The sequence below is a fragment of the Pinus tabuliformis genome, chromosome X (assembly GCF_031772625.1).
Source record: "Pinus tabuliformis cultivar Carrire ecotype Pingquan chromosome X, CPIR1, whole genome shotgun sequence".
Lineage (NCBI taxonomy): Eukaryota > Viridiplantae > Streptophyta > Pinopsida > Pinales > Pinaceae > Pinus > Pinus tabuliformis.
Window position 1 is genome coordinate 709,596,222 of NC_142308.1, and position 10,183 is coordinate 709,606,404.

Below are 10,183 nucleotides of genomic sequence, written 5' to 3' on the forward strand. Positions count from 1 at the left end.
ATTTTATTTCCATTTGATATGTAGAATTTCAAAATCAAACTTGTTGATGAAAGTTATCCACCAAGTTTGTGTAGCATTCAAGTGAGTTTGATCAAACAAATATCTTAATTCTTTATGGTGTGTCATGATATAAAGTGATGCAGGAAAAACCACCTAAAGGAAATTTCCCTGATTTTTATAATAACCTTACGTGGCCCTGTGGGTTATGGCCCACCTATACAAATTGGAAGCATTTACGTTGGTGAATTTAAACCCTACCAATAACCAAACAACGCTTTAACATATAATTCGCCAAAGAATGCCTGTCCCACCTGAATGCATAAGACTGGACCTCAAATAGATCTAAACCTGCATCCATAAACTCCTCGGTTCTGCCTTTGAAGTTAAAGTCTGATCACTTTATGGCCCGATATCTGTTGGATAATGGAGGCCATCAAATCCTACGGTCTATGGCCCTTCAACTAGCACGCAAATTACCAAACACTCAAACCCTGTAGTTGAATCTGACGTAAGCGTTTGAAAGTGAAATCAACGGCCGAGATTTAGTGCGGGCCTTCGACCACGATTAAGGTATCTGTACACTCCTATCCCCCACGGTCTATTCCTCTGCCATTCTCATTTCAGCCTTAGTCACAATTCCTCTATTTATTACATTGTATTCTCACTCTCTATCTATGCTCTCGTACGTCCTCAGGTTTCATCTATTAAAACCCTTTTGTCAAGGAACAGGAATTGAATTCTTGGTTCAGGAACATAACTACACTATGGAAGTAGGAATCAAACTTCTCCATGAAAAATGAATACCCTTCATCTCTACTCTAACACACAACTACGCAGGGTTATTGCCTCCAATGTTACTACGCGTACACATCTCCCTTATACGTGGGGAATATACCAGCCCAAACCAGATCAATTCTGCAATCCAGTTTGGTCATTATACTTTTGATCAATTTGTATATGTACTTCCTCTTGGTGTCAAACAGATAATTATCATCTTGATTTCATTCCTGGAATGGTCGAATTTAGGTGTTACCGCAGATATTCTTTCCTAATTCAACTGTGAGTTGTCTCTGAATCCAAATCTTTTATCCTCCCGATCCAAAGATCACTATAACAGATGGATTCAATGAATTAATATACACATAATTGCTTTAACTTCGATCAGATCATCATGATGATCATGATCGCTCTCTCTCATTCCACTGGATTCCTGTACGTAGCTCTCGACTAATGATTCACACTAAACTTCACACAGACACAGATTCATATACTAACCTTACCCAATTAGAGAATCGACATCACAGGCTTTCTCAATGCATATTTTCAGATCTAAAGATTCGACTTATTACAATGGTCTTTTAAAATGATAGAATTGCTTCAACACAGAACATTAAAGGAGCTAATCTCTTATCCAAGACTTCAACAGGAATTCAATCAATCAACAATCATCCAAGATGAAATAACCTAATGAAAACTTTCTTTCATTAATCAAACTATATACATAAAATTCTTGGCCCGATTTCTACATTTGAAATGAACCTCACACATTTCCTCACACCCATCTTTGCCTTTTCCTCTATCACTACTTCTCCCTATCCTCTCTATCCTATCTATCCTCATACGCAGGCTTACATTTATAGAATTAATTACATAGTTATGGATTATTCTACATCCATGATTTTCTCTATAGATCACTCAACTAAATCCCTAAAATATCTTATCCCTCTTTTGACTCAACTAATTTCTATTCAAGGAGCTCATAATCCCTAACATATCTATACAACTCAACTCCTCTCATATTCTCAATTATAAGAGAATATTTAAAATAAACCACACACTCATATTTTTCTCTTAAAATGCACATAATTTATAAAATAATTAAGAAAAACATCACCCCCTAAATCAACCAAATAAACAATGACATTTGAGCAGGATGCTCCTGCATCAGACTCCCCATGTAGAAAAGTTTCCATAGACTCCTGTCTATGAGGTCTGTCACTTTTATGTAATAATGCGATAGCCACAAGTCTCAGTGACTTGCTACCTCTAGGATTCCAAACTGTGTTTTTCCATCGGTCCTTTAAAGTATCAACTCCATTCTGTAATTTTGCACATAATTCCCAGAATAGTATCTTCAGAGAATTATTGAACATGATTCTTGAATTTCCATGACACACCATATTTACCTTTGGAAATATATACTTGTGAACAACAAGTGGAAACTCGAATGCCCACTTTTCTAGTCCCTGAATTTCGAATGGGTTTCGAACTGGCTCTACATCAGCTGACTCAGTAGTGTTGAAATTAATAAGAGCTAAATCTGAAAGCTCACCATCACCAACATCACTCACTTTGTCAACCGGATTCCGTTGGTTTTTACAACAATTACTTCCGCCAATTCCTCAGAGTAATTCCTCTTTGTCAATTACATCAATACGATTGATGTTTTCTGTAGTGTCTTCTCCTCCTTTTGTTGCAATTTCTCTGGTCTTATCTTCTTTGGCCTCTGGCTCTTTGTCTGTTGCTTCCTTCTCTAATTGCACTGGACACTCAACTTTATGTAATGAAGAATAATCAAGAACTTCTTCTTGATCACAACTATAGTCATTGATTGTCCCTATAGTAACAAATTTTTCATCTGATACTGTACCTACATTCATCAACAAATTATTAGTTTTAAAAATACAAGACCTTTCGCCCTCTTTTGATGCTTCAAGCACTAATCTCCCATCATAGACCTTCTTGATTTCAGCAGATCCTCTTTGCTGTGACTCCATTCCTTTGAGTCTCTCCTTCTCTAACAAATCAATATGAATTTGTTCAAGTTCTCTGAACTCGTTTATTAGCTTGCCATTCCACTTCTGTTGCAATAGCTTACAATTGACCCACTTCTTCGTTCTCCATCTATATCTTCGATCTTCATTTGTATTTCTTTGTATCCACTACATTAATATATCTACTTCTGCTCTCATTACTATCGGACTAATCTCACGCTCTTCATTTTGCTGCCAATTGTTATACTCCCGCAATCTAATTCCTTCCTCAAATTTACTCTCATGTTGCTGATCATCTCTTTTAAATGGTTGGTTTCTTCCATATTTATCCTGCTGGATTAATACTTCTGTTTCCTTCATGTCTCTAAGGACATAAATTTCTTGCTTCTCCTGCTCTTTCATCTCATATTCAAATAATCTCTGCTCAATTTCTCCGATTTCAGCATCATATTTATTAATGCCGTCTTCCGTACCTACAACCACATTATTAATTGAAGAGTCAAAACATTCACTTAACTCTATAAACGTTAGAGACATTTCATCCTTATCATGCATGGTAACCGCAATCTCTTCTTTATCAAGTTCTAAAAGCTTCATTTCTCCTTCAGGTTCCTTGAGCAATATTTCCAAGAACTCTATTTCCATGTGAAATCTTTCCAACATTTCATCACAACCTTCATTCTCAGCTTCATTCTTTTTCTGGCAATCCTCCTGAGTTATCCTGTTTTTTGTACCATCACATTGCAAAATTCTTTCATCAATTTCATTAAACAAATTCATTTGTTTACCTCCTTGGAATACCACTACGACATTTTCATTATGCTTCTGGTTCATAACAACTTCAACTGACTGTCTTACACCAAACAGAAATTCATCTATGAATTCTTTCTGCTGCAATAAATCAACACCTTCCTCCTCTAAAAGGCATTCTCCATCATACTTCACCTCAAGAGCTTTATTCATCTTTGTGACAGTTTCACCAGACTGTCCATCATCTTCTACACATCCTGCAAACACACACAAACTATGAGATTTAAAAACACAAGGCTTCATAGCCTCATTTGCTTCCCTTTTCAACATATCTTCGAATTGTTCTGAACTATTCCAATAGTCCATGAGATATTCAACTGATCTCCCATTATCCTCTTCACCCAAAATTTCACCCTGTTCTGGTCCACAAATGGAAACTTCCATTTCTGACTCTACTTCTCTGAGTTTTTCCATCAACCACTTTACTTGCTTCTGTTGTAGCCTTCTCTGTAACTTAGGCCACTTCGCTATTTTTTTCTTCAAGACCCAACCTTGTCTTTGGTTTTCCCCTAGCAACATTGTTAACACATCGAGTTCTTCTCTTATCTCAGCCATCTCCTTGTCAAGCTCCGCTTGACTCATCCGTTTCCTGTGGATTGTTTTAGCACCCTTTTCCTTCATCTTGTAGCCTTCTTCTGAACCTTCCATATGACTTTCCATAGCCATCTTCTCTTCTATGTGAGCTTCTACACCTGCAACCAATCAACTTCCTTCTGAGTTGATCTTCTCACCAAGCTTCTCCTCTGCCTGGTTTCCAAGTCCTCTTTTCCTTAGAACTTGCACTGAGCAATCTTGCTCTCTCTCTGGTTGCTACACTCACTTCTCTTAAGGACTCCTCTGTCCCTGTCTATTCCAAGCCTCAGCTGGAATGAGGTTCTACTACAATCTCTAAGAACTTCCAAAAGTTCTTCCTACAATCTTACTGTTCTAGTCTTGTGCCAAACTTTTCCATTCATTCAACTGCTGCGAACCTTCATACATTTGTAATCATAAATCTCCATAAGAAAAAACATCCTTGCTCTGATACCACTTGACGCAGGAAAAACCACCAAAAGGCAATTTACCTGATTTTTATAATAACCTTATGTGGCCCTGTGGGTTATGGCCTACCTATACAAATTGGAAGCATTTACGTTGGTGAATTTTAACCCAACCAATCACCAAACAGTTCTTTAACATATAATCCACCAACGAACGCCGGTCCCACCTGAATGCATAAGACCGGACTCAAATAGATTTAAACCTACATCCATAAATTCCTCAGTTCCACCTTTGAAGTTAAAGTCCGATCACTTGATGGCCCGATATCCGTTGGATAAAAGAGGCCATCAAATCCTACGGTCTGCGACCCTTCAACTAGCACGCAGATTACCAAACTCTCAAACCCCGTAGTTGACTGTGATGTAAGCGTTTGAAAGTGAAATCGACGGCTGGGATTTAGTGGGGGTCTTCGACCATGATTAAGGCATCTGTACACTCCTATCCCTCGCGGTCTATTCCTCCACCATTATTATTTCAGCCTTAGTCACAATTCCTCTATTGATTACATTGTATTATCACTCTCTATCTATGCTCTCGTACATCCTTAGGTTTCATCTATTAAACCCATTTTGTCAGAACTGGAACAGGAATTGAACTCTTGGTTCAGGAATAGAAATACACTACGAAAGTAGGAATCAAACTTCTCCATGAAAACTGAATACTCTTCATCTCTACTCTAACGCACAGCTACGCAAGATTATTTCCTCCAATGTTACTACGCGTACACATCTCCCTTATACGTGGGGAATATACCAACCCAAACCAGATCAATTCTGCAATCCAGTTTGGTCATTATACTTCTGATCAATTCGTATATGTACTTCCTCTTGGTGTCGAACAGAGAATTATCATCTTGATTTCATTCCTAGAATGGTCGAATTCAGGTGTTACCGCAGATCTTCTTTCCTAATTCAACTGTGAGTTGTCTCTGAATCCAAATCTTTGATCCTCTCGATCCAAAGATCACTATAACAAATGGATTCAATGACTTAATATACACATAACTGCTTTAACTTTGATCAGATCATCATGATGATCACGATCTCTCTCTCTCGTTCCACTGGATTCCTGTACGGAGCTCTCGACTAATGATTCACACTAAACTTCACACAGACACAGATTCATATACCAACCTTACCCAATCAGAGAATAAACATCACAAGCTTCTTTAATGCATATTTTTAGATCTAAAGGTTCTACTTATTATAATGGTCTTTTAAAATGATAGAATTGCTTCAACACAGAACATTAAAGGAGCTAATCTCTTATCCAAGACTTCAATAGGAATTCAATCAATCAACAATCATCCAAGATGGGATAACCTAATGAAAAATGTCTTTCATTAATCAAACTATATACATAAAATTCTTGGCCCGATTTCTACATTTGAAATGACCCTCACACATTTCCTCACACCCATCTCTGTCTTTTCCTCTATCGCTACTTCTCCCTATCTTTTCTATCCTATCTATAATCATACGAAGGCTTACATTTATAGAATTAATTACATAGTTATGGATTATTCTACATCCATAATTTTCTCTATAGATCAATCAACTAAATCCCTAAAATATCTTATCCCTCTTTTGACTCAACTAATTTCTATTCAAAGAGCTCATAATCGCTAACATATCTATACAACCCAACTCCTCTCATATTCTCAATTATAAGAAAATATTTACAATAAACCACACACTCAGATTTTTCTCTTAAAATGTACATAATTTATAAAATAATTAAGAAAAACATCACCCCCTAAATCAACCACATAAACAATGACATTTGAGTAGGATGCTCCTGCATCATAAAGCTTCTTCCCAGTAAGTAATGTACTTATATCTTTAATGCATGCACAAGGATGCAAGTTCTAAATCATGTGTCACATAACATTGATCATTCTCATTTATTTTTCTATACCCATATATGATCACATTATCTTATTGCATTAGAATATCTCCAAGTTCTTCCTTGTAGGCATATCTATAGACTTTGAAGTCTTTGTCTGGTTCTTTAGTCCTTGGAATGGGTCCATTAGTCAACAAATGTTTTAGTTGTTGAAAGCTTGCTTCATACTTTGTTGTCTAGACAAATTTCACCCCTTTCTTCTACAATGAAGTAATTGGATGACTGATCTTCAAAAATCCTTGGATGAATCTTGTATAGTATCCGAGAAAACCCATAAATGATGTAACCTCTATCACATTTCAAGGCGCTAGTCAATTCTTCATCACCTTGACCTTCTAAGGGTCCACTGCAACTCCCCCTTCTGAAATTACATGCCCCAAGTAATGCACTTGATTTTTTAAGAAGTCACATTTACTAAATTTTACATACAAATTATTCTCTCTAATCACTTATAATATTATTCTGAGGTGTTCCTCAAGCTCCTCCACGTTCTTGTAATATATCGAAATATCATCAATGAATATTAAAACAAACTTATCTAAGCATTTGTTGGAAATGTTTTTCATCGAACACATGAATGTAGCTTGTGCATTGGTGAGTCGAAATGACATCACTATAGACTCATAATAACCATACTTGGCCCTCAAAACAATTTTATGAATGTATTCATATTTTTGTAGGTTTTAACTATGTACAATTAATCATTGTAAATAGTTTTTTAATTAAAATAGAAAAGATGCAATGGAAAACACAAGTATTAACATATAAATTGTATCCTAGAAACCCAAATCGGGAAAAGAAACAATATTTTTTTAGTATATATACTTTTATATAGTATTACAATACAATATATATCTTTCGGCATTCATGAACCACAAATCGATTTACCTTGGATTAGAATACAACCATAGATCCTTAACCAAAACAAAAAAAACCATGGGAATAATCAATATGTGCCACAAAACTAATTTTAACAAAAAATGTATGCTAAAAACCACCAAAAACATATGCAAAAAAACACCCCTTTTTTTGGTGCTTTCACCCCTCGCAAGCCCCATAATCAGGGGATTACTGCCTCGCCATGACCCCCTTGTTGCACATCATACATTATTACAACATGTGGGGATAGTCGTGTAAATAATATAACACATACCCAACATTATCCAACTTATTATTTTCTTTGTACGCAATGGGTCATAGGGGCACATGATCAACACTAGAGTGCAATAATGCTTAGTGTTTCTCTACACCAAGAGAAATTCTTAGTGCTCATAGATTTTGTTAATGAATCTACACAATTCTTTAAAGTATCCACTTTTACCAGCAACATACTGTTGTCTTCAATCATATCTCTCACAAAGTGATACTAAAAATCAATATGCTTTGCCTTTGAATGATGAATTGGGTTCTTTTCCAGGAAGATTACATTATGATTGTCACAATGTATCTTTATTGCTTGTTGTACCAACCCAATACCCAAAGATAATCTTTGTATGCATATTACTTATTTGGTGGCATGAGTGGCTGTAATGTATTCAACTTATGTAGTTGAGAGTGAAACTATAAATTTTCTTTTACTCACCTAACTGATTTCTACTCTAAACATGTTTAACACATACCCACTTGTAGATATTTTGCGATCCATATTTCAAGCCCAATCTACATCAACAATGCAATGTATGTCCAACACTCTCTCCAATCATAGTCTTCCTTGGTAGCATAATCCATAGCTAGTAGTGCCACACAAATATATGAAAACCCTCTTTATTGTTGTCCTATGCTCATTCCCTGGTTTTGACATATACCTGCTCAATACTCCTATGACATGTGCAATGTCTGGTCTAGTACAAACCATTGCATACATTAAGCTTCCAATTGCACTGGTAGATGGAATACAAGACATGCTCTCTTCTTCTTCTTATGTCTTGGGACACTGATATTATATATATTTGCACCTACAAAAATATGCACCTTCACTAGTTTACATTCCTACATATTCAACCTTTGCAATATTGTTTCAACATACTTCCTATGACTTAACTAGAATTTTCTGTTTGCTAAACCTCTTTTAATTTCTATGCCCGTGATAAAATTTGAAGCACCAAGATACTTCATGTAAAATTTAGAGGACAATTGAGTTTTCACTTCCTGGATGATTTCCTTGTGATTTGAAATCAACAACATATCATCTACATACAAGACCAAATGTATAACATGATCACCAACTAATTTGAAATATACTCAATGATCTACTTTGCTCCTTTAAAGCCAAGTCTTAGTATATAAGTATCATTTTTTTGATACCACATCCTTGGTGATTCCTTTAACCCATACAAGGACTTTTTTAGCCTACATACTAGCTCTTTCTTTCCTTTCATAGAAAATCCTTATGCTTACTTCATGTAGATTTTTCTTCTAGATCCCCATGTATAAATGTTGTCTTGACATCTATCTATTTTACTTCAATATCAAAAGCACCAACAACAGATAAACCAAATATAATAAAAGTTAACTTGGCAACAAGAGAAAAAATATCATTGGAGTCAATTCCCTCTACCTGAGAATAACCCTTTGCTAATAATCAATCTTTGTGTTTCTCCACTCTACCTTTTGCATTGAAATTATTCTTAAACACCCATTCTCTGCCAACGAGCTTTCTTCCAGTCGGTAAATGCATTGGATATCAAGCCTCATTCTTATCTAAGGCTGCCATTTATTCAACCATGGCCTTTTTCAAGAGTTTGCCAGCCTCTGAATCCATTGCCTCCCTAACAGTTCTAGAACCATCATTAATTAAAAAAAAAGAAAAAATTGAATGAAAATTGGGTGGAGTATACCTTTATGGATGCCTTCTTTCCTTAACCAATCTCCTCATTGTTGGAGTCTATGTTTCTTCTTCCTCTAATTTTTGTTCTTAAATAGAGTCTGATTCATCATCCTTCAATTCAAACTCTATATTTTCTTGTTATTTATCCTTGGTAGGATTTCTTGTTTGACAATATCTTTGACTTCTCTAACTACACCATCTTGATTATACATTACCTTTTTAGTTTCTAGGTTCGAAAGCTTGTAATATTTCATACCATCTTTATATCCAATAATGATACACTTTTTAGCTTTCATGTCTAGCTTACTCCTATTATCCTTTGGACCGTGTACATAAGCATCAAATTCAAATAAGAGAATGTTTTCTACCAGTTCATACCTCATGCTGATTCTTATACTCCAACGCTGATTAAGGTGTTCTATTTACTAGATAACACACAATGTCCATTGCGTCTACTTAGAATTCCTGTCCTAACTTGACACCACTAAGCATCCTTCCTTGCTTTCTCCATCAATGTCTTGTTCATCCTTTCTGCAACTCCATTATACTAGGGTGTGTATGACATAGTATTTTACCTTGTTATACCACATTTCTTACATAATTCCTTGAATCAATTCCCACATAATTCTCCATCTTTATCTGTCCTTAACACCTTAATTTTATTCTTTGTTTGATTTTCCACAAGACCCTTAAACTCATTAAACTTGCCAAAGAACTTTAGATTTATTCTTAATGAAATAAATCCATGTTTTCCTCAAGAAGTCATCTATAAATGAGACATAATACATATATTTACCCAATGATGGAATTGATACAGGTCCAAACA